Genomic DNA, 26,024 nt, shown 5'->3' with positions numbered 1-26,024 from the left:
AGTGTGAATATGGAAGTCAATGCAAAAACGATCAGCTGAAAAGCACTATTTGGAATCTCATTTTCTATCTGAAATAAGTAAGATATATTATCTGTTTCTCAGTCTTACCTTTATCTAAATGTGTATACTCAGAAGGCACATGTTTTTAGGTTAAAACTAAAATTCACATCCACTTGATCAAAAAAAAAAGTAAAAAAGATTTTTTAATCAGAAAATTGTCACCAGTTGCAATCAAGTCCTCTAAATTGATAAAAGTCCTAGATAGTCTTGTCTTCTCCTTTAAGGTTGATGCCCTTAGGTCTATAATAGAAGGCTGCTTTCCTAGAGCAATTCCTCCCCACCTCGTTAACTGAGTAAGAGAAATGATGTGCAAGACAAAAGGTTTGGCTTGGAAAAAAAAGATGGGAGAAAGACATGAGGTTAGCTGGAGACTAGAGCAAAAGCTCATTAGCAAGGGCAGGTGGGGCTCAGAGTGCTCAGTGCACCAAAGGAAGCAGCAATTAGATAGTTGAAAGGAAAGGGAGGAGCTTTAAATGAATGAATGAAGTGTGAATTCCTTTTATTCTCCAGTGGACTCACAATCCCATGTTGTAATCAGTCTCTCCTCAGAAGCAGCTCTTTTCTGATTTCCTTTCTCTATGTGACCCTGTTTCAGAAAGTTCTACACTTCTGCATCTAAACATTATGGAAGGACTGCTCACTTTTCCCCATTTTCCAACTGAAGCTTTGTATTGTCTGGGGAGCCCAGGGGGATCTAACCTAATTCATAAGCTTTCCCATAAGGATACAATTATTATTATTATTTTTTGTTCTTCCTCATCATATTGAGGATATGTAGTAGAAATAAACAATTTTCAAAAAGAAATAATTGACTTTCTGGCCAATTTGGGGAAATTGGGGCCAAGTTTACCCTCCACCCTGAAACAATTAAAAAAAATAAAAACAGCAAAAAATATGCAACAAAGGTTATTAAGACATTGGAGACCAAGAAAATTAAGGAAAGTGATGCTGAGAGTGGGGCTCAAACAAGGTAAGTTCTAAAATTACTCCAATTACTGCTCTAAAAGAATTTTCAAGTTGCTGTGTAGGTAGGGGGAATCCAGGTTGGGCTGATTGACCCCATGAGTTGAAAAGACAGAACTGACAAGCTAGAGAGACAAAGGCCTCTGCCCAGAGTTCTGGAGAAGAGAAACTGCAGAGGAGGGAAGCTCTGAAACATACTGAGCTTTATATTTTAAACAGAGTATGATGATTGTGTGTGTGTCAGAAAACTACTCTTGGCTGTGGTAAGAACTTCCAAGAAAGATGAGAAGGAAATTTCCAGGAGCTCACGTAGGACTGGAATAGTACCTGTTCCCATCAGCCAGATTGGAAAACATAATTCACAGCACATTGGATAGAGTACTCAGAAAGATTTTGCCTCTGTAGTGGGGAATAATTAACCTGAGACTAAATGCTGCTTTTGTCTTCCTAATAAACTTCAAAAACAAAACTTAAAAAAGTACCAAACTGTTTCCAAGTAATATAACTGTCTCAGAACAAAATTCAAAGATATTTATAAGAATGCAAAAATATCCAGCACACACCATGATAAATTCAAAATGTCTGGCATCTCTATTAAGATGTCACCAATCAGGCAAAGAAGTGGGAAGATTTGACCCACAATGAGGACACCAAACCAGAATTGGCCCAGGTATTAGAATTAGTAGACAAGGGCTTTGAAACAGTTATTTTAACTGTATTTCATAGTCTAAGAGCTAGAGGAAATATGTTAAGTAGAGATCTGGAAGATTAAAAAGGCCCAGACTCAATTTGCAGAGATGAAAACTACAGTGTCTCAGATGAAAAACACACTGTAGTGGGATTAGCAGTAGATTAGACATGGTAAAAGAAAAGATGAGTGAACTAGAAGACATTGTAATAGAAAGCATCCAAAATGAAAGACAAAAAGGAATCATAAGTAAATAAAGTATCAGTATACTACGAAACAAATTCAAGAAGCTGAAAATACGTAGCATTCACTTATTAGAATAGTTAAAATTAAAAAGAATGAGTATATTGAATGTTGGCAGCTTCTTCAAAAACTATATGATCCAATCATTCCACTCCTAGGTATTTGCCCAAGAAAATGAAGCTATGTGTTTACACAAAGACTTGTTCATAAAATTCTTAGAAGCTTTAATCTGTAATAGCCCAAACTGGAAACAACCCAAATGTCTATCAACAGAATGAATGATAAATTGATCCATTTTATAGTATACTCTAAAAGAAACACTACTTATCAATAAGAAGGAAATAAACCAGACCAAAAAAAAAAAAAAGAGTGCATACTGCATGATTCCATTTATTTAAAATTCTAGAAAATATAAAGTAATCCATAGTGATAAGAAGCAGATCAGTGATTGCCTGAATTCAGGGGAAAAATGAGGGTGGCAAGTAAGAGTGATAGTGAAGGATTAAAGAGGGGCAGAGGAAACTTTGGGGGTAATAGATATCCTTATTTTCTTGGTTGTATTGATGAATTTGGAGTATATTATATATATAAATTTAATAAATTATACACTTAAAATATGTGCCACTTATTACATGTCAGTTATACATGTAATAAAGCTGTTGTTAAAAATTACTTTTTCCAAACTATGAACAATGTACCTTATATAGAAAAACTCTAGAATCACTTAAAAATAAGATAAAATTGGAAATGATTTTTTCCTCAACAGTTGGTAAGAGAGGTCTTTCCCCTTGACACCTATGGTCAATTAATCTTTGACAAAGGAGGCAAGAACATAAAATGGGAAAAGACAGTCTATTCAGCAAGAATTTCTGGGAAACCTGGATAGCCATATATAAATCAATGAAACTAGAACACACCCTCACAACATGCACGGAAATAAACTCAGAATGGCTGAAAGACCTAAATATAAGACAAGACACTATCAAACTCCTGGAAGAGAATACAGGCAAAACACTCTCTGACATCAACCTTATGAATGTTCTCTCAGGTCAGTCTCCCAAAACAACAGAAATAAAAGCAAAAACAAACCCATGGGACCTAATCAAACTGACAAGCTTTTGCACAGCAGAGGAAACCAAAAAGGAAACAAAAAGACAACTTACAGAATGGGAGAAAATAGTTTCAAATGATCTGTTTGAATGGACAAGGGCTTAATTTCTAGACTATACAAGCAACTTATACAACTCAACAGCAAAAAAACCAACAACCCAATGGAAAGATGGGCAAAAGACCTGAAGAGACATTTCTCCAAGGAAGATATACAGATGGCCAGCAAGCATATGAAAAAATGCTCAACATCCCTGATTATTAGAGAAATGCAAATCAAAACTACCATGAGATACCACCTCACACCAGTCAGAATGGCCATCATGAATAAATCCACAAATAACACGTGCTGGAGGGGGTGTGGAGAAAAGGGAACCCTCCTGCACTGTTGGTGGCAATGTAAGCTGGTACGACCACTATGGAGAACAGTCTGGAGATACCTTAGAAATCTATACATAGAACTTCCATATGACCCAGCAATCCCACTCTTGGGCATATATCCAGACACAACTCTTCTTGAAAAAGACACATGCACCCGCATGTTCATTGTAGCACTATTCACAATAGCCAAGACATGGAATCAACCCAAATGTCCATTGACAGATGCTTGGATTGGGAAGATGTGGTGTAGATATACACAATGGAATACTACTCAGCCATAAAAAGAATGAAATGATGCCATTTGCAGCAACATGGATGGAATTAGAGACTCTGATACTGAGTGAAGTAAGTCAGAAAGAGAAAGACAAATACCATATGATACCACTTATATCTGGAATCTAATATACAGCACAAATGAACCTTTCCATAGAAAAGAAACTCATGGACTTGGAGGATAAACTTGTGATTGCCTGGGCGGAGGGAGAGGGAGTGGGAGGGATTGGGAGTTTGGGGTTAACAGATGCAAACTATTGCTTTTGGAATGGATTAACAATGAGATCCTGCTGTGTAGCACTGAGAACTATGTCTAGATACTTACAATGGAGCATGACAATGGGAGGAAAAATTGTGTATACATGTATGTGTAAATGGGTCCCCATGCTGTACAGTGGGAAAAAGAAAATGTGTTGGGGAAATAGCAATAAAAAAATTTTAAAAAGACAGGTCTTTCCTTCAAATAGAAACCCATTGTCTGGATCCTAGACCTTGGAGAGCTGAGAAAGGGCCAGAGGTATGGTCTCTGGGCTATGCCAGCTTCAGCTGCCCACTGGGTCAGTATTCAGGAGACAATCTCAGAACCATCTTGGAGGGAATGTTCAAGGGGTGCAGAACTGAGCAAATGTGCCAGAAGTGGGGAGACAAGAACAGAATAGAAAAGAAATGGAAAGGATTGTGATCCTGAGAAGCACATCAGTTAGGAAGCCACATGGGAAGGGCTAAAATAGTCTAAAGCTCAGTGACAGGAAACCAAGGAGCCAAATGAAATTAAACAGAGGTGAAAAGAGGCAAATGCAGGTACAGACCAAAATGGGAGCTTCTGGTGAGTCACCACTTTGGACTTCTTCTGATCAGTGTTTAATGAGTTTCCCAGGTGTGAGGCAAAGCCTAGAAGCAAAATAAATGCACTTACTCAACTGTTGTAAGATATTACATAATTAATAGAAGTAATTTTCTTGTATAGGTTATGTCAATCCAGGTTGAAACCCTTGATGGATGTGATGGGAAAGAAAAGGAATCTCAAATTTGTTTACTCAAACATCAGTGGAAGAAGTTACTCAGAAAGTATGTTTTCAAGACTACCACAGGGTTCCATTAAGGAATTTTCCATTGGTCTGGGCTATGAAACAGAAGAGTTTTTAGTCTATATATGCCAGCTATCCCTTGGAACAAGTATGAAGTTAGGTGTGATAGAGATTTTATTTGTAATGCTTTATATTTGCGTAGCATTTTAGAATTCATAAAATTCTTTCACATATGTTTCATCTTGTTCAGGTAGGGATCCCTTTTTTTATTAGAGTGATTAATTACTGCACTGATAAAGATTAAAGTTATTAATATATACCAAGTAAGTTGTGAAGTTAATTTCAGGATAGACAAACTGACAAGATTTATTGTGGGCCCTTAGCTAGATATAGAATTCATCAAAACAGAACTTTTAGTAAGAACTTTAGAAATAATTGAACCTTTATTGTCCAATACAGCAACCACCAGCCCCATCTTTGTTTTAAATTGAAAATGATTAAAATTAAATTAAAAATTCATTCCTTAGTCATAGTACCCATATTCCACGTGCTGTTCAATATGGCTAGTGGTTACCATATTGGATAGTACATATATAAAATATTTCCTTCTTTGCATAAAGTTCTATTAGACAGTGCTGATCTAGACAAATTCCCTCCCATTTTCAGTGGTTGAAAACACATTTATTAAATTGAGTTTAATTTCATGGTTGAGGAATTTGAGGCCCAGAGAAGTTAAATGATTTACCTGGTCACACAAGAAGAGTGTGAAAATGAACCCAAATCTCCTGACTTTTGTGCATATGATCATTTCAGCACCTCACACGACCAAACTTTAACTTGTATGCCTGCTCTTGAATGAGAGAGGGTTGGATAGTACAAACTGGCAGGAAATCAAACAACCATTTATTTTTTAATTTTTATTCTTCACTTATATTTGAAGTTAGGCAGAGCTGAAGTCCAGAAATTTTACTTCAAATTAAACAATGATGTCACACTATAAAGACATGATCTGAAGGAACTTGAGAGCTTTCTAATTTCTCTACTCTGTCCCTTTATACTAGTTCCCAGACAATCCACTCTACTCCATGCTGGGACCAGTTAGTTCTTAAGTTAATGGCAAAATAGGTAGAGCTGCCCCCTTTTAAAACAGGGGCACTAGGTGGTAAGGGGTCCAAATTCTCAAAGGTTGCTCAACAGGGCTTTGAAAATTAAAGAGAGCCCAGGTGAGATGTGGGAGATGCATGCAATTACAATTAAGAAGATGCAACCTTTCAACTGATGAATTCTTGATGAGACAGCAAAGTGAGTCATTCAACAGTAGGCTGTCAATGAAGTTAAGACTCAGATTTTCCTTGGATCAACTGCAATGCCCATAATTTAACCACCCAAAGAAACCATGGATGGACACTTGGTAAACCCTTGGACCTGTTTTTCTTATAGGCCTATAGCCCTTATTTTTCTGAAAACAGGTAGAAAAAGGAGTAGATGTATATGGAAAAGTTGCTGGTGAAATTCAAGAGCACTTTTTAAAAAAAAAACAACTGTCATTTATGTAGGGTCCTTTTGGAAGGTCAATGCTTTATAGCCCCTCTGTTGGCCTTAGAGAAAAATGATCACTTCCACAATTGAGTTTTGGTAAAAGTTGTTTTTCCTGGATCACTATTAAATTTCATCCAGGTTTTGGCAGGAATTGCCTTCCTGGACTCTGCTGGAGTGCTGGCTGACATGTTGCATCTTCTGCAGAGCAACAACTGTTCTATCAAATTCTGGGAGAGCAGCCTATTTTCATTACCAGACACTAGAGGATACGTGACATGTCATTAACCTTCAAAACTGGCTCTGCACAAGAGTATTGTCAACAGATGGTGACTCTGATTCTCTCTCTCTTTCTCCTCTCCCTATGTTTCTCCTCCCTCCCCAGGATATCTTCTAGTACAGAATATGCGTCAGATTCAAAGGGAAATTTGTGTGTGTGTGTGTGTGTGTGTGTGTGAAACAGGTATTGTGGAATGTGGAACAAGGACTGGATCAAGGTTTCTTATAGGTATCATTGATGATTATAGAAATCAAATGGCAGAATAAACCATTGATACTTTTCACACACAAAGATAGGCCAACAGCAATGGAATGAATATCCATACTGAGCAGCAGGCTGTTGAGTGTCAGGGAAAGATGGCTGAAGCACTGGATGGAAGAGCTGAAACCAGCCTTAGACTTGGGTAGTACTGGGTCTAGCCAGTATTGGTTACATTTGGGCCTAGCCATTTAACTTTCAGAGCTCTCATTTTGCCTTTTCCATTTTTATCCATAGAAATCAATAGTAATTAGGGCATTAATTATTAACCAACCTCAAAAATATCCTTGTCAAGAGAAAGTTTATTGATTCATTCAGCAAGCATGTGTAAGGGTGTTTATGATATACTGAGCTCTATGCCAGGCTCTAGGGATAAAGCAAGAAAGAAACCAAAGTGCTTGTCTGGAGGAGGAAGACCAGTAAACAGAGGGCTATAATGTAGCTCTGATAACTTCCCATGGAAATAACAGATGAGGAAGGCAGAGGTCTACAATCAGCGACACGATGGTACCACAGAGTACAGTTCCAGAGGGCATTAAAAAACATGTGGTAAATTGTCACATCTTCCCAAAGCATCAGTTTTATTTGGTTGGAAATTTAAACTGCTCACATTAAAAGGTAGATTAAAAAGGAGAAATAAACTTTCAAACAAATTTCTTTCATTTAGCACAGTTATTTGTTCCTTTTCAATTCTCCCAATGAAGACTTTTAGGGAAAAAATTTGAGATCATGGAGACATGATTATCAGCTTTTTGTACAGGAGTCACTGAATCCCTAATAGGCCCATTAGTGCCACTTTGCCCTCAGGGGTTAGAGGTATCCAGCATCACACTTTTTATATACACATAACACTAAACATGCATTTAAACAGTGCATTCAATGGATTTTGTACCTCACAGTAAACCAGGGTGCCATACCCATGTTAGAGATGAGGAAAGAGAAGTTCTAGAGGATTAATTTAAGATTAATTCATTTCAGTGTCTTTTTCCAAGTCACAGAACTGTCAAGTAACAGAACCAGACTCCATCTTGGGTTTTCTGACACCAAATCCATTATTCTCTCCATTAAATCATACTGCCTCTCTTTGCAATAATTAAAAACAAGAAAGACTAAATCAAGGAGGTGTAGCCTTTTTGTGGCTCATCCTTTTTCTTGCTATCTCATTGTGAATGGAGGGTAAAATTAAGGAGGAGTAGGTAGATCTTGGGTGATGTGGGACAGGAGGGTCTTGAGAGGCTAGGTGAGACAGAATGCTCTACTTAACATTTGGGAACCCTTAGGAAAAATGGCATGGAGAGTAATGAAGGGGAGCTTGGTTAAGTAGAGAGTGTAGTAGTGACAATTTGGGGATCTATCATGAAACACTGCAAGATGTGTTGCTGGATTTTGGTTCACTGGTTAGTTGACCTTGATACATACTCTGGTCCTTGTTCTCTATTGATGCCTCATGACTTTGGGCTTGATGTTTTGACTTTTCCATTCATCAAAACTGAAGTACAGTACTATATAAAGTAGCTAACATTGCTGAAATTTTGGATGGATGTAAATCAGGAAAATGTTTAAGATTATCCCTCTTAAATTAGGTCATCTGAAAGTATCAAGCACCGTGTTGACACCTATTGAAAAACAAATGAGGCTAAGACAATCCTTGGCAATGCTAAATTTCTGAATTGCTTATATATATTTCACATGTACCTCTGTTATCAGATACAAACAAGGCCTTTGCTTATAAGAATTACAGATTTGATTAAAGTCATAAACTCTTATGATTTAAGATTTAAAATTTAAATGGCTGAGACCAAGAAGTGACAAACTAAAGGAAGGCACAATTTGCCTGCCAATGACTGTTGGCAGGAAATGAGATGACTCATCCTGAACATGTGCTTTCCTTGCCTGAGACAATGGAGCATGATGAAAATGTTCAACTTATTGAATATCGTTGGACATTTCTGTCATTCAGTTTGTGGGATACTGTTGAAATGCAACCACAGACTAATAAGAATGCCAGGATGACCCAGTGCTTTTGAGAAAACTGAAGATAAATGTTAGGAAAGAGACATGGTCTGTTTCAAAATAATCAACAGCTATGCTGTGGACTAAAAGAGACTATGTGAGACGGACCCCAGGGGGGAGGCAGAGGAGGAGAAATTCCAGAATTTAGGAAAGAAAAGTAATATTGCCAAAGAAGGCAAGACCCATTGTCAAAAGAAAGGAGATTGCATTAGTTGCTGGGGAGAAGTAAATAAATGTCTTTTGGTTACAGGAGAATGGGGACATTTGTGAAGGTCTTCCTAATGGGACCCCTATAGGATACCATCTCTTGTCTGGTATCTCATCTTGTAAAACATCTGACAAAGAGAGGGAAAAAGATATTAACTGGGTTTAACCTCCATATACTGCCCTGGAGTTACTAAGAAACTTAGAAGGACTTGGAGTCCTATGTGGGGGCAGGGTGGTGTATGGGTGTAGCTTCCACTCCATATTGCTGCAAATCTAAAACTGCTCTAAAAAATTAGGTCTATTAAAAAAAAAAGACCTTGGAGTTGTTGACAAAGTGTGTGATCAAGGCAAGCCTGGTTTGGCCAGAGGACATTAATTGATTTATTCCTAACTGGTTCTGTAACCTGAGGTAAATTTTCCTTTCTGGGCCTGTGTTTCTGTATCTATTTATGAGAAGGTCCCCTAGATTATCCTCAAGGTCTGTTCCAGCTGGAAAATGCTGTGATTCATGTGCAGAGAAATATTTGTGTACATACAACAGTCTCAGAAGGAGGCACAGTTTTGCCAACAGATAAATACCTTGAGTTCTTTTGCCATTTCCCTGGGGAAATCTATACTCTGTTATTATAGGTTTGCAATAACAGGTGTGCTGTTGGGGGTGGGGTACGAACTGAAGGACATGATTATTGTGAGTTGGGAAAGCGGGTAGAGGCAAAGAGGATTAGTCAGGAAGTTTGTGCTGGGGATCAGTTTTCACTGTAACCTTAGCCCTACTGTCCACAGGGAGATCCGAGATTTGCATTTTTCTCATTGGATTTGCAGCAGTGCAGAAAAACATTTGTTTCTGCTGGGGCCCCCTTTACAAAAAAGAGTGTTGCATAGTCCAGAATTGTCAAAGAGAAACACAAGAGGCGGGTAACCGGAGTCTTCTGGTTTGTTCTGAGGTGGAGTGGACATCCTCCCCCAGTCTATAGGCATGGGGTCAGATGATGCCCTGGAAGGCAAACCTGCCTTTTCATGTATACCTCTCTAATAATGCCACAGTAGATGCTGCACGAAAATGATGCAGTATAAAATAACGCTAAAGCAAAAGGAGCCTTTGTAAACAAATCCTTGCAGCGATCTTGGATGGTCTCTAAATATTCCCCCAGATTCATTCACTCAAACATTAGAGCATCTGTTTTGGAGCCAGAGAGCTTTTCATTTGGAATCATGACACTCTGCAGGCAGCTACATGGAAGAAAGTCTTTTATCTCAGCTTTCAAAAAGCTCTATTAGGCAACCCCTTTTTCTTCTTTTCCAAACAAACCCCTGATTATTTGGGAGGAGGCAGGTTCTTGACAAGTACTCTTCTCAAAGGTACTGCATTGTAATTCAACCCCCAGAAACTTGACCAGCTTGTGCCATTATCGGATTGGAAGGGAGGAGCACTTCTGCCTGAAGCTCTGGCCACAAGGTCAAAGTGAAGAGTAGAGCCCTGCTGCAGCCTCTCTGCAGGTCCTCACCTCCCAATGGCTCATTTCAGTTTTTCTGTGGGAGACCTATCAGTGCAAGAAACAGATGTTGGTTTCTTGACTCAAAACTCCACGTTTTCAGAATATATGAATACTGGTATTTATGCTGCATTTATCTCCCAGCTCCAGGGGTAGTCTTGATTTTAGATTATTTTTCTTGGTCTTTGAAACTGAAAATGTGCTTTTTTATATCTGTGGTTCTCAAAATCCAGTGTATATTAGAATCATCTGAGAGTGCTTATTAAAAATGAAGATGCATGTGCCCTTTGCCCAGAGTTTCTGATTCAAAATATGTGAGATAAGGCCAGACATTTTTATTTATTGCTTAGATCTTTTTATTGAGTTGCCACGTACCCAGAGTACTCTTACCTTAAGTTCATAGTGAATTTTTTAAAGGCTTTTTTTAGAGCAGTGTTAAGTTTACAACAAAATTGAGAGGGATAAATAGATTTACCTTTGTCCTCCTTCCCTAACACATGCATAGCTTTCCCCATTATCAACATCATTCACGTAAATGGTACATGTTTTACCAAGGATGAACTCTCACTGACACATGGTAATCACCCAAAGTTTACAGTTTACCTCAGGGTTCACTCTTTGTGTTGTACATTCTATGGGTTTAGACAAATGTATAATGACACATATCCACCATCTTAATATCATTCAGAGTTGTTTCACTGCCCTTAAAATCCTCTGTGCTCTGCCTATTGATCTCTCCAACCACTACCCCCCCCCCAATCTTTTCATTGTCTCCATAGTTTTACATTGTCCAGAATGTCAGATAGTTGGAATCATGGAAATGCAAATCAAAACAACAAGGAGAAGTTCCCATTGTGGTTCAGTGGAAATGAACTGCATCCATGAGGATGTGGGTTCAATCCCTGGCCTCACTCAGTGGGTTGGGGATCCAACGTTGCTGTGACCTGTGTGTAGGTTGCAGTCTTGGCCTACACCACAGATTTTCAGATTGGCTTCTTTCAATTAGTAATACACATTTAAGACTCCGTCATGTCCACATGGCTTGATAGCTCATTTCTTTTTAGCTCTAAATAATATTCCATTGTCTGGGTGTGGCAGTGTCTTCATCCATTCACTTAATGAAGGACATCTTTGTTGCTTCCAAATTTTGGCAACTATGAATAAAGCTACTATAAACATCCATGTGCAGGTTTTTGTGTAAATGTAAGTTTTTAATACCTTTGGATTAATACCAAGATTCTTGATTGCTAGAGCATATGGTAAAACTGTTTTTTTTAAAGGAACTGCCAAACTGTCTTCCAAAGTGGCTACATTATTTTGTATTACTACCAGCAATGAATAAGAGTTCCTGTTGCTCCAGATCTTTACCAGCATTTAGTGTGGTCTGTATTCTAGATTTTGACCATTCTGATTGGTATGTAGCAATATCTTGGTTTTGTATTTTTTTTGTTTTTTTGTCTTTTTATGTTGGCACCCCATGGCATATGGAGGTTCCCAGGCTAGGGGGTCCAATTGGAGATGCAGCTGCTGACCTACACCACAGACAGAGCAATACAGTATCCAAGCCATGTCTGCGACCTATACTACAGCTTATGCAATGCCAGGTCCTTATCCCACTGAGTGAGGCCAGGGATCAAACCCACATCCTCATAGATACTAGTCATTTCCAATGCGCCACAATAGGAATATCACATTACTGTTTTGATTTGCATTTCCCTGATGACAAATGATGTGGAGCATTTATTCATATACTTATTTGCCATCTGTTTGTCATCTTTGATGAAATGTCTGTTAAGATCTTTGGCTCATTTTTTAATTGGACTTTTCTTTCTTTACTACTGAGTTTCTAGAGTTCCTTATATATTTTGGATAATAGTCCTTTATAAGATGTGACTTTTGCAAATCTTTTCTCTCAGTCTGTGGCTTGTCTTCTAACCCCTTTGATACTGTTTTTTGCAGAGCAAAAGTTTTTAATTTTAATGAAGTCCAGCTTATCAATTATTTCTTTCATGGATCTTGTCTTTGATGTTGTATCTAAAAAGGTATCACCACACCTGGGGCAGTTTCCATTCATGAGTCTGCTCCAGTAAGCTGTAACTCCCTTTTCTTTCCTACCTGACTCTCCAGTCTTGAGGGTAGCAGTTTGCCCTGTGTCTTCCCCTCCCTTAGGGATCCAAGAAGAGTTGTTGATTTTCAGTCTGTTCAGTTTTTTGCTTGTTGTTAGGATGGGGATGCAAATTCCAAGCTCCTTACATGGAGAATTGGGAACCAGAAGTCTTCTAGTTCAGTAAGTTTTTACATATGTACACATCTGTGTATACACAGCCACCTCCCAGATAAAGCCATGGAATGTTCCAACACCCCAGAGAGTTTGCTCATGCCCCTTCCCAGGCCAACTTTACCCCACCCTACCCTGAGATAACCACCATTTTAATGATTCCAAGAGTCTGCAATTTAACCAGCAGTTCAAGTGATTTGGATCTATGTGCCTTTCTTCATCTTTTGAAAATTAAGTGGACTTAGTACAATGGTCACGAAAAACTCACCTGTAGTTCTGAGGCTGAAAATACCAGAAATAATCACATAATAGATGAACTTAACACTCCTTATCAAAATAACCTCTGGAGATTTAGGAAAGGTTCAAATCTAGAGGAGACTGCCCCACAGAGAATTATGCCTAGAATGTGCCTGGTGAAAAGAGGACTGATGGGAAAGTAACACTAGGGTGGTGTCTTATGAAAACAATCTTGAAAGTAGAAGTTTTAATGTCTGTCAAATGCTACTGTCTATGTGGTGGGTATTTTGATTCCATAAATCTTATTTCTTTAGCCAGAAACAGTACTAGTTAATATTATCTGAGCATTTTAATTCTTACAACAACCCTGTTAAGATAAAGTTTTCCCAGAAAACCAATATCGATACTTTGGTTAGGAATATAAAAATGCTGAACATTTATTGATGGTTTCCTATGCATCAAATGTTGTGACTAATGCTTTATTTATTTTTTAATTTAATTTTATTGGTGTATAGTTGACTTACAATGTTGTATTAGTTTCATATATACAGCAAAGTCAATCAGTCATACATAGAAATATATCCATTCTTTTTTCCCATATAGGTTATAATTATTGTGCCTAATGCTTTAAATGGATTGTCTTTTTTCTTTATTTTCATATTCAGAAGAGAGTAATAAGGACAAGTGAGCTTTCTGAAAGTCACTAGTAGGTGGTAGATGAGCTTTGGATCCAACCCTAGTTGTACCCATATCCTAATCCAGCTTCTGTGCTGGACTGTTTCTCTAGAGAAAAGTAGTCCATTAATTTCTTAACTTAGTGGAACTCTAATGTCTACAGATTACACAGTTTACTTGTTTTTAAGTCTTTTGATGGATAATTTGGAGGTCTGAGTTTTTATGCCCATCAGAAGGCATAAAAGACTACTAAGAGATAACTTCCAACATAGGTTCATAAAGGGGCATTCTGGTTTATACTTCAGAATTTGTGAGTTTGGTCAGTGTGTAAATGGGCCCTAAGGGGCTGAATGGTTCTGTGTACAATGATTAAAAGTAAGTTTCACACACTGGAACCCTGAGGAGACTAGCTGACCCAGGGTAATTTCACTATAGTATTATCAGAAAACTCAGTTTCTATTGCTTAATTATCTCCCCCCATGCTTAATTCTCTCCAGCCCCACAACAGTTTTTATACTAAAGGATTTATATACTTAATTTTTCCTACCTTACTTGAAAATCCCCAAGAAGGAATATAGATTCAAGAGAAAAACATATTCTTTCTTTGCTTTTGTCATTAAGACATACATATAATAATGATGAATATTAATATTTAAAGGTCTGGTCCCACTGTTTTCTTGGCTGTAGTATAAAATGTAGTAAAAAGGGAAAAAAATCACCTCAAGGATTCTTAGGCAGGCCTAATTTATTTTATTATTTATTTATTTATTTATTTATTTTTAATTAAAGTATAGTTGATTTACAGTGTTGTGCCAATTTCTGCTGTACAGCATAGTGACCCAGTCATATATATGTGTGTGTACATTCTTTTTCTTATACTATATTCCATCATGTTCTATTCCAAGAGATTGGATATAGTTCCCTGTGCTGTACAGTAGGCCTAATTTCTTTTAGAAACAAGAGGTACAGGTGCCATAATTTCCATTCATGAATAATTCTAATTCCTTTCTTTTAAGCAAAATCCAAGTGTGTTCTTATAAATGGCCGACCCACACCAGTCTCTTTTGCTTTGAAATCACATTTCAGCTCAGAGCACACTTGGTCCTCTATCTATGGGATCTGGCATTCATCAGTATAAAGGGCAGTTTGATCTCATTGTCAGTAATAATTCTATAGCATCAGACTACTATTTCTTATGGGTCTCTCCAGGTTAAGGTAAATGAACTCTTGTGGCCTGTGAAGCAGTGTAACAGGGGCTTAGGAGCTCCCATATCTATTTAGAATTTACTGGGCCATCTAGCTCTCATTTTTATCTGTTTTTGATCACTCTCTGTCCCCTGGTATTTGGTATATAATAAGTACTCAGTAAATATTTATTGAATGAATTGGGAGATGGGATTAAGATGGCAAAATAGAAGGACTGGAGCTCAACTTCTCTCCTAAAACAACAAAATTTACAACTAAGTGCTGAACAATCTTCAACCAAATGGACCGGAAACTTTCAAAAAGATATCCTACTCCAGAAGACAAAGAGGAGGCCATATCAAGAGGTAGGAGGGGGGATTACATGATATAAGCAACCCCATACCTCCTGGGTGGGAAGCCCCACAGACTGGAAACTAACTGGTTCACAGAGACTCACCTACAGGAGTGAGAGTTCTGAGCCCCACATCAAACTACCACATGTGGGGATCTGGCACTGGGAGAAAGAACCCCCCAGAGCATCTGGCATTGAAGGCCAGTGGGGCTTGTGTGCAGGAGCTCCACAGGACTGGGGAAAATGGAGACCCCATTCTTAAAAGGTGCACACAGACTTTCACGTGCACTGGGTCCCAGGGCAAAGCAAAGTCTCCATAGGAATCTGGGTCAAACCTGACTGCAGTTCTTGGAGGACCTCCTGGGAAAAAGCCTTTGACAAAATCCGACACCAATTTCTGATAAAAACCCTTCAGAAAGTGGGCATAGAGGGAACCTACCTCAACATAATAAAGGCCATATATGACAAACCCACAGCTAACATCATTCTCAAGGGTGAAAAGTTGAAAGAATTCCCACTGAGATCAGGATGTCTGCTCTCACCACTACTGTTCAACGTAGTTTTGGAAGTCCTAGCCAATCAGAGAAGTAAAAGAAATAAAAGGAATCCAAATTGGAAAGGAAGAAGTAAAACTATCACTACTTGTAGGTGACATGATACTACACCTAGAGAATCCTAAAGATGCTACCAGAAAACTGTTAGAGCTCATTCATGAATTTGGCAAAGTCACAGGATACAAAATTAATATACAGAAATCGACTGCATTTCTATATACTAACAATGAAAGATCAGAAAGAGAAATGAGGGAAGCAATCCTGTTTACCATTGCATCCAAAAGAATCAAATACCTAGGAGTAAACCTACCTAAAGAGACAAAAGACCTGTAATCTGAAAACTATAAGACACCAATGAAAGAAATCAAAGATGACACAAATAAATGGAAAGACATACTGTGCTCTTGGATTGGAAGAGTTAATATTATCAAAATGACTGTACTACCCAAGGCAATCTACAGATTCAATGCAATTCCTATCAAATTACCAAAGTCATTTTTCACAGAACTCGAACAAAATATTTTAAAGTTTGTTTGGAAGCACAAAAGATGCAGAAGAGCCAAAGACATCCTGAAAAAGAAAAATGGAGTTGGAGGAATTACTCCCTGACTTCAGACTATACTACAAAGCAACAGTCATCAAAACCACATGGTACTGGTACAAAGACAGAAATATAGATCAGTGGAACAGGATAGAAAGCCCAGCATTACACCCACACACCTACAGCCAACTAATCTATGACAAAGGAGGCAAGAATATACAATGGAGAAGAGACAGCCCCTTCAATAAGTGGTGCTGGGAAACCTGGACAGCCACATGTAGAAGAATGAAATTAGAACACTCCCTAACACCATACACAAAAAGAATCTCCAAATGGATTAAAGACCTAGATATAAGACCAGACACTATAAAACTCTTAGAGGAAAACATAGGCCAAACACTCTCTGACATAAAATGACAGCAACATCTCAGATCCACCTCTTAGATTATTGACAATAAAAACAAAAATAAACAAATGGGACCTAATCAAACGTAAAAGTGTCTGCACAGCAAAGGAAACCCTAAACAACACGAAAAGACAACCCACAGAATGGGAGAAAGTATTTGCAAATGAATCAACTGACAAGGGACTGATCTCCAAAATTTATAAACACCTTGTGCAGCTCCATACCAAAAAAACAAACAACCCCATCCAAAAATGGGCAGAAGATCTAAACAGACAATTCTCCAACGAAGACATCCAGATGGCCAAAACATACAAGAAAAGATGTTCAACATCACTCATTATTAGAGAAATGCAAATCAAAACCACTCTGAGGTACCACCTTACACCAGCCAGAATGGCCATCATCCGAAAGTCTACAAACAGTCAGTGCTGGAGAGGGTGTGGAGAAAAAGGAACCCTAGTACACTGTAGGTGGGAATGTAAATTGGTACCACCACTGTGGAAAGCAGTATGGAGATTCCTTAGAAAACTAAACATAGAACTACCATTTGATCCAGCAACCCCACTCTTGGGCATCTATCCAGAGAAAACCATGACTTGCAAAGACACATGTACTCTACTGTTCATTGCAGCACTGTTTTCAATAGCCAAGCCATGGAAACAACCTAAAAGTCCATCGACAGAGGAGTGGATCCAGAAGATGTGGTACATATACACAATGGAATATGACTCAGCCATTAAAGGGAACGAAATACCAGCATTTTTAGCAACATGGATGGACCTAGAAATTATCATGCTGAGTGAAGTCAGCCATACAATGAGACACCAACATCAAATGCTTTCACTGACATGTGGAATCTGAAAAAAGGACAGACTGAACTTCTTTGCAGAACAGATACTGACTGACTCAAAGACTTTGAAAAACTTACGGTTTCCAAAGGAGGCAGTTTGGGGGGTGTGGGGATGCTCTGGGGTCGTGGGATAGAAATCCTTTAAAATTGGATTGTGATGACCATTGTACAACTATAAATGTAATAAATTCTTTGAGTAATTAAAAAAAAGAATGAATTGATCCATCCATCCATCCATCCATCCATCCATCATTCATCCATCCATTCATCCACCTGTCCATCCATCCATCCTTCAATATTTACCACCCCTCCTCAGCTAAGGAACATGCATCTTTAGGTGCATAGAAGGAAAAAAATATTTATTGTTTTCCTCTAAGATGATTAGTAAACAGCTCCCCTGCTCTATCATTTCACACACTTATAACAAGTACTGAAGAGTATCATATGACTTCACTTTTTTCTTTATTTAACCATCCTGCTCCCCCCCACCCAATAAATTGTTATTCTTCTGATATAGATTTTTTTTTCAGGGCTGCCCCTGCATCATATGGAAGTTCCCAGGCTAGGGGTCAAATCACTGCTACAGCTGCCAGCCTATGCCACAGCCACAACAACACGGGATCCAAGCTGTGTCTGCTGCAACTTGCAGCAACACCGGATCCTTAACCTACTGAACAAGCTCAGGGATTGGATCCACATCTTCATGGATACTAGTTGGGTTCATTACCACTGAGCCACGTAGGAACTCCTTGATGTAGATCGTTTAAGTGACTACGTATTTGCTAAATAGAAGTTTGGTAAACTTACTCAGTTTACTAAAAGTACAAGTTTTTTCTTTTAGTTCCAGCCTTCAACCATGGAAATACCAACTTACCTGTTATTGTTCAATAATCAGTGGAGTATTTTTACTCCTGAAATGAGTTTGGTTTACTAATAGGATAGATAAGGCATGAACAGAGGAATTAATACTTAAAAGGCCATATTTCCATTGAATGGATATTTAGGTCTGTTGGGATAAAGGAAAGATGGGGAGATAATGGCAGGGAGGATTTTGGCAGGTGCTACCTGGCTCTCCCTGCCTGCTGAGTAGTGATGGTGGTGATCCTATCCCTTCTCTACCATGTGCTGCCATCAGGTCATAAGCAAATAGAGGTAGATGGCTGGCTATGTCCGGGTCTCCAAGTGTCACTTTTGATCATTAACTGTTTCAACACTTACACCTAACTTCAGCCCTATCACTTCCTGTCTGGTTGTATTCTTGAACACGGGAGCTCCAGGATACCATTTGGATACATGCCAACTTGTGTTGTTGAATCCTGCACAGATCTGGAAAATGAACATATTCTCAGATATACTCAATGACTCTTCTTTGAGCAAACTGGAGGTGCCCCAGGCTAGACAAGGGGGATGGGAGTTCAGTAACTCCAACCCCTGACTGGTTGTCATTGAAGCCACTGTTGCCACAGAAACGTGGAAATGCTAAAATCCCAAGTTTTATTTGCAAATCCCAAGAGCTTTTCCTTTACTGCTGGTAGAAATAATTATCCCTATAGCTCAAAGACACATTCTTAAGGAATCTTGCTGCCATCGATAGTCAAACTCCTTGCAATGCCAGATCTTAATGGGTCATGCGAGTTAATTAATATTGAATGGTAAAAGCTGCTTAAAATTCAGGGCTTCGTGTATTGGCAGGATTTCATTTTATCATTACTCTGGGGTTAGGTTGGTTTATTAACATGCCTTGGGAGATGTCATTCACAGTGATGAAGTGAATGCAACCCACTGGAAGACAGGAACATTATTACCGCAGGATGTTATTTTAGCTTGCCAATAAACATAGCCTCAGCTTCACTTTACCAACTTTTTGGGAATTCTGCAGATAAAGCATCTCCTATGGATAAGACCAGGTCTTATCCTTTGGACTTAAGATTCAGGCATTTGTGGAAGGGAACACTGGGCAAGGCCTACAGTCATAAGTCATATTCACAGACCACAGTGCATGGTTAAGAGCTCAGATGTCACAATAAGACTGCCCAGGGCTCTAACCTGGTACTGCATTTAAAACAGCTGTGTGGGAGTTCCCGTTGTGGTGAAGCAGAAACAAATCTGACCAGTATCCATGAAGAAGAGGGTTCAATCCCTGCCCTTGCTCAGTGGATCAGGGATCCAGCATTGCTGTGAGCTGTGGTGTAGGTTGCAGACTCAGCTTGGATCCCACATTGCTGTGGTTGTGGTGTAGGCTGACAGCTGTAGTTCCAATTCGACCCCTAGCCTGGGGACTTCCATCTGCTGAGGGTATGGCCCAAAAAGCAAAAAATAAAGTAAAATAGCTGTATGACCTTGGATAAATGCCTTAATTGCTCTGAACCTCTGTCAGGGGAATGAGAGCATTTATTTCATAGGATTGGTAAAGAAAAATGTAAGGGTCAAACTGGCTTTATGAAGTGAATCAGGGAGCATCCATCTAGGAAATAGAAAAGAGCTTTGCTGAGCTGTGAAAAAGGAAAGGTTTGTGGAAAGGGGGAGGAAATAGGAAATTATTAGCAAAGAATACATTGTTTTTGGCAAGGTTGACCTCCTAAGGAGAACAGTAGGGCCTATGGGGCTGAATATCTCATTAATGCAGGTGATTTGAGGTTGACTGGTTAAAGGTTACATCCCTGGGGGGCTGAGAGTGCAATTAGGTTAGGTATTAAGCACAGATAACTCCATTTTGGGTCTTCTTTTTTTAAACATGATTAAATGAGATAATGCATTTTTCATGCTGACCATGGTACCTGGAATTCAGGAAGCACTCAATCAGTATTAGCCATTATATTATTGTTGTTCATTGGGGAAAAGAGTTTGAAAGGGAGAAATAGGCTAGAGAAAAGAAGGAAATGGGAGGAATTTTGAGGAATACAAACTTTTCATATATTTATTCACTCTTTAATCAATATTTATTGAGCAATCATTACATGCCATGCTCTGTTCCATGCATTTAGAACATAGTAGTGGAAAAAATTAATATTTCTGCTTTTGGGGAGGCACTAATATAGAGTAAACACAATAACAATAAAATATATGGTATGTTCGAGGGTGATATGTGTCATAAAATAGGAAAAAAATTAAAGTACAGTAAGAGGAATCCGGAGCTCTGAGCGAACGGGAGTGGGGCTAGCTTAAATCTAGGATTCTGCTCATAACCATAGCGGGGTAACCCTGCCATTCAGACTGTGAGCTTTTAATGTGATTGGATTTTTTTCAACCAAGAACACTAGACAAAAAACAAACATTGAAAATTAACTATGTGCCCACACTCTCCTAAAAGCATCACATGCAATACTTTAAAAAATACTTTAAAAATCTTTTAAATAGTATTTAATATACTTTTTAAAAATACTTTTATTTTATTTTTTTATTTTTAGGGCTGTACCCCCACATATGGAGGTTCCCAGACTAGCGGTCAAATTGGAGCTGCAGCTGGCAGCCTACACCACAGCCACAGCAATGCCAGATCTGAGCCGCATCTTTGACCTACATCACAGCTCACGGAAGCGCTGGATCCTTAACCCACTGAGTGAGGCCAGGGATCGAACCTGAGTCCTCATGGATACTAGTCAGATTCATTTCTGCTGAGCCACAATGGGGGCCCCTTACAATGCTTTTTAAAATAACTTTTAAAAATCCCGGAGTTCCCATTGTGGCTCAGTGGAGGTGAACCCGACTAGTATCCATGAGGATGCAGGTTTGATCCCTGGCCTTACTCAGTGGGTTGGGGATCCAGTGTTGCTGTCAGCTGTGGTGTGAGTCACAAGTGGTTCAGTTCCCGCATTGCTGTGGCTGTGGAATAGGCTGACACATATGCTGCCACATATGCTGTACCTGTGGACCTAAAAAGCAAAAAAGGAAAAACAACCACAACAACAACAAACTCAACAGGCAGACATTATTACCTCCATTTTACAGAAGAGGGACCTGAGGAATAGAGAATAAGGATGACATAGTTTGTCAGTATCAGAGCCATGATTCCAGTGCCAGCATTCTGTGCAGCTACAGGCTATACCACACCCACAGGACATAATTTCAGGCTGCTAGGGCAACTCTGCCTTTCCAAATAACAAAATCAGCCTCAAATCCAATCATATCCAGATTCCCTCCCTCTGTGTTTAAGTATAAATATTTTAAGGTAAATATGTTTGAGTATAAATACTCGATTAAAAGGGACTACGAATTCAGTAAGTGTTTTAAAGTCAGGAGTTCCTATTGTGACGCAGCAGAAATGAATCTGACTAGTATCAATGAGGATGTGGTTCAATCTTGCTTAGCGGGTCAGGGATCCTACATTGCTATGAGCTGTGGTATAAGTCACAGACGAGACTCAGTTCCCCTGTTGCTGTGGCTGTGGTGTAGGCCAGCAGCTACACCTCCAGTTCGACCCCTAGCCTGGGAAATTCCACATACCACAGATGTGGCTCTAAAAGCCAAAAAAAAAAAAAAAAATTCATTTGTGTTATTATTTATCTCCACAGTCCCTATGTAGTTTTTTGTTTGTAGTTTTTTTATTCAGAGACTACATATATACTCTGCTTGGCGTACTTGTACATAAGGACATAAGGATTTGGGAACTCCAGTGAATCAACAGTTCCCTGGGTGTTTATGGTAAGGTGTTTAAAATAAACTTTTAGTTAGATTTTTGTGGTTGGCTTTGATTATGGATGACAGAGTCAAATAGGGCGGGAAAGGAAGACTTTCTTTTATATCTGTTTTCTTAAATGGACTCTTATGAGTTTCTCTAAACAAGGGGTCCTAAATGAGAATTCTCTGACTTGAAGCTGCATAAGCCAAGAGGCCTTCCTATTGGCAAACTGTAAGAAATATATAGTATATGGAGTGAAGGACTGATTCTAAGGAAGACTGATCTGAGATTGTATCCTCAGCCACGTAACAGCTGGATCACCTCTCTGAGCCTGGGATTCTTTTCTATGAAAAAGGAGTCACATCACGTCATCATCTTCAGGACTGTGATGAGAAGTAAATGAGATAGTACAAGTAAAATACTCATCACAATACCTAGCACACATGCAACATTCAATGAGTATTTTCAGTTATATTAATGAACAAAAATGCCATGGATGTTCCTAGCAGTTGTATGAGATGGACTTGCAGAATAAACAGAGATGATCAAAGTGAATAGCTAGTGGGTTTTGGTTATGACTTTTGCATGTGACACAGCAAGACCTCAGGCAACTAGTGATCGGATCTCTTTTCACCCTCAAGCATTCTGAATAGAAAAAGCAATAGAGTAATTTGTGGTAGGGAGGAAAGCAATTTTAAACAAGTAGCATGAAAATAGAGCAGATGAACCAAAGGCCAATGTGTCTTGATCAGTCTGTTTTCTGACTAGAAGGAAGAGAAGGTAAAGCTAACTAGTGATGTCTGTCTGCAGAGAAGTCAAGGAAAACAGGAGACAGAAGGAAAAGAAAGGAGAGGGGAAAAGAAACACAGGTTCCTTCTGTTACCTGCAGGTAGAGGATTGTTATGAAATCTTTTATAAGCCAAAATGGTGTGAATCAAAAAAGCAATTACTTAGGACACATCTTGCTAACAGATGCACAGAATAAATTGAGATAAAGCGCTGATGCTCACAGATCCACTTCAAAGCTATGGCCACTTGATGCTGAGATGCTGGGTGTAGGTCCCCGGGGAAGGAGCTTATTGGTGCCTCTCTCCCTGCACCGTCTCTCTAACAGCGCTCTGCAAAACAAACACTGAACTGCTATTTTTGCTTTTCAGGTTTTTTTTGTTTGTTTGTTTGTTTGTAAAGGGAAGACCCTCTTCAGCTTTCCTTTGTTTCTACTGTAGGTCTTTTGTTAAAGTGAGTTGTTGTAAAGCAAATTTTTGAAAAACAGGGATACCTGTAGTAAGGAATAGAAGCTGTGGCCCTGATAGTGGGCCAGAGGCAGCTGGGTGACAGGTGGGAAGCATCTGATCTGGCATAGGTTAGGGGAGAATGGAGCCAGCGATGAAGACAGAGATGGCAGAACTGTGCTCCTGTTCAGCTGATGTTTTATCAACTCTTAAAGGGACAAGCACTGGGCATTTTCCACTTCCTGGGTTAGATAGTATCTGGAGATGATAGCATAAAACACCATTGTAATAATTATCATCAGTGTTTATTATGTGCCAGGCATGTTTTTCATATCTCATAAAATAGATTAACCTTATTTTATAGATGCAGAAATAAAAGCTTAAAGAGGTTAAAGCTATTCAGCAAAGAAGTAACAAAGACTCTAGAGTCTTCTGCATACTTCTTCAGTCATAGCTCTTAGATTAAAAACAAGCAAAAAACGCTGCTCTTTTTTCTGTTTGCCAATTAAACAACCAACTTTTTAAAACAAAGTAAAAAAGATAGGTATCAAATGCTACAAATCTGGCATTTGATAATTTTCAGTTAATTATGAATGACATTTGTTTAACATTTAGGCAATTTGAAAAGGGGTTATTGTGTATTAGCGGCATTAGCAGCAAAGCTAATTTTTTCTAAGCCCCTGGAACCATGAGTCAAGGTAAATAAAGGTCCCTTGGTTAGAAAAGGGCACCAAAAAAGCCTTTGAAAAATAGTTCAACTTGACATTGGCTTATTGTATCCTTGGGAACTTGCCCAGTTTCAAGGTGAGGCTATTGAGACAGGAAGTACAGATGACAGTACAGATTATGGGGTTCCAGTTAAATCCTCATATGGAAAGCCTGAAAATGTAAGGGAAGTTAGCCATGAACTCTAAAGATAAATTAAGCACAAGTTAGAATTCAATTTTGACTTGATATCTAGTCTTTCCTATTAATCCTTTATAGAAAGTAAATGGCACAAATAATAAATGTATTTCCTCTGACTATTACTTAGCAAGTTATCTTGTGCAAACTTTAAAAAAGCCCTGAGATAGTGATACCATATTAATTAATTCTTGCCAAACTCCATTGATGTTAAAAGATAAAGCCATTTGCCTATTACCTGGTTAGTTGATGACATTTATCTACATAGACAATCAGCATTTTGGAAAGCTGGTCTTTTGTCACACAATGCAAAGAACCATGATATGAGGGGGAAATGATGCATGTGAAGGACAAATAGATGAGTTATAAAATCCAACTTTTATCTCCCCTTTGTTTCAGTTTTAGTTTTCAGGTCCTAATCTTAGCATTGGCTTCTGTTTTTGTTGACCAGACAAAAGAAACTGGGGAGCTTGGTGGAAAATCATAGTCAAGAAAGGAGATCATTAAAAAAATAGAGGTAGGAAGTACTTACCTCTAGTCAAATCAGCTTGGGTTTTCCTTCTGAGCACAGCATATACCAGCCATCCCCCAAACTCATTTCAAAGTGACTCTCAGGACATTAGGTTTTGCCGAGAATACTTTTCTTATTCCCCAGTGGAATGAAATATGTCTGTGATAGCAGAAGCAGAGTCCCTTTCTCCCTCCACGTGGCTAGAAGAGCAAGACTTTTTTCATAAGCAGACAATTCCTCTCTTGTGGTCAGTTTGATTCAATTAGCAATGGGGCTAACTTCAATTTCCACATTCCAGAAGAAGGGGTTGCCCTTTTCACACTGAGGCAACAGACCGTGATCCTGACTAGCTTGATCATTTCCTTGTGATTAAAGTGAGGGTTCAGACAGTGATCCTTGAGGAAGGAGGGTGTGCCCACATACACAAATACACTTGTCCAACTGACCTCTGGCCAGAAAACATCTTAGCCATATTTTCTAATATTTAGCAGATGTAGATGTGCCAAGCACTAAAGCAGGGTGTGTTTCTTTAATAAGTAGGTGACTAATTCACTGGACTCAATGTCTCATGTCCACAGACATATTTCCCATGTACTTTGGGACATATTTAGGCATTGCTAGTCAAAACTATTGGCAATTGGAGACTCATTTGGTACCTTCTTTCCTTCCTTTATACACGAGCTCATTCTTGTAGATATATATAAAACTGATGACTCTGTTTCCAGCATTACTAGATATTGTTGTTTGGATAGCAACTCAGGGTAGGGAAAGATAGCCAGAACATTAAATACACCCATAATACAGTAGTAGGCGAGCCAGAGACAGGAAGTTAGGATGTGCTGTTCCTGCCAGCATTTGGATATTTCACTAGATAACCAAGCCTTTTGAAGAAAGTAGAGATCAACTCTTGGCTGCCAACAGGCATGGGCAAATGTATGTATTAAGATGGAAAGGCAAAAAACAAGGGCCACGTCTTCAGGTTATAGGACCTAAGGGCTAAAACAACTCTGATTCCCAGAGCAGGTAACTAATACTTCTTTTTAGAAAACTGGCCTCACATGCACTGGGTGTGAAAAAGTACCCAGGACTGTCCTAGGCCCCCGCTGCCCACTGCCAGGAAGTCTAAGCAAAGGAGCCAATTGTCTTTCTCGG

The 26,024-nt window shown here is 38.9% G+C and overlaps 1 long non-coding RNA gene across 2 annotated transcripts in view; it reads right to left on the bottom strand.

The window, feature by feature from the left end:
• The window catches only part of LOC125131100 (uncharacterized), a 38,942-nt gene extending 13,629 nt beyond the window's left edge, over window positions 1-25,313 (bottom strand). The window contains exons 1-2 of one of the 2 annotated variants that reach the window (XR_007135852.1): window positions 24,894-25,313; window positions 4,525-4,606 (exon numbers count right to left, since the gene is read on the bottom strand). This is a non-coding gene — a long non-coding RNA (uncharacterized LOC125131100). The remainder of the gene's footprint in view (window positions 1-4,524; window positions 4,607-24,893) is intronic. The other variant, XR_007135853.1, reaches the window with a different exon arrangement.
• Between the last annotated feature and the right edge of the window lie 711 nt (window positions 25,314-26,024).

Source organism: Phacochoerus africanus, chromosome 7, assembly GCF_016906955.1.
Source record: "Phacochoerus africanus isolate WHEZ1 chromosome 7, ROS_Pafr_v1, whole genome shotgun sequence".
NCBI classification, from domain to species: Eukaryota; Metazoa; Chordata; class Mammalia; order Artiodactyla; family Suidae; genus Phacochoerus; species Phacochoerus africanus.
The sequence above is the reverse complement of the archived record's forward strand: the minus strand, read 5'-3'. Positions and strand labels throughout refer to the sequence as shown.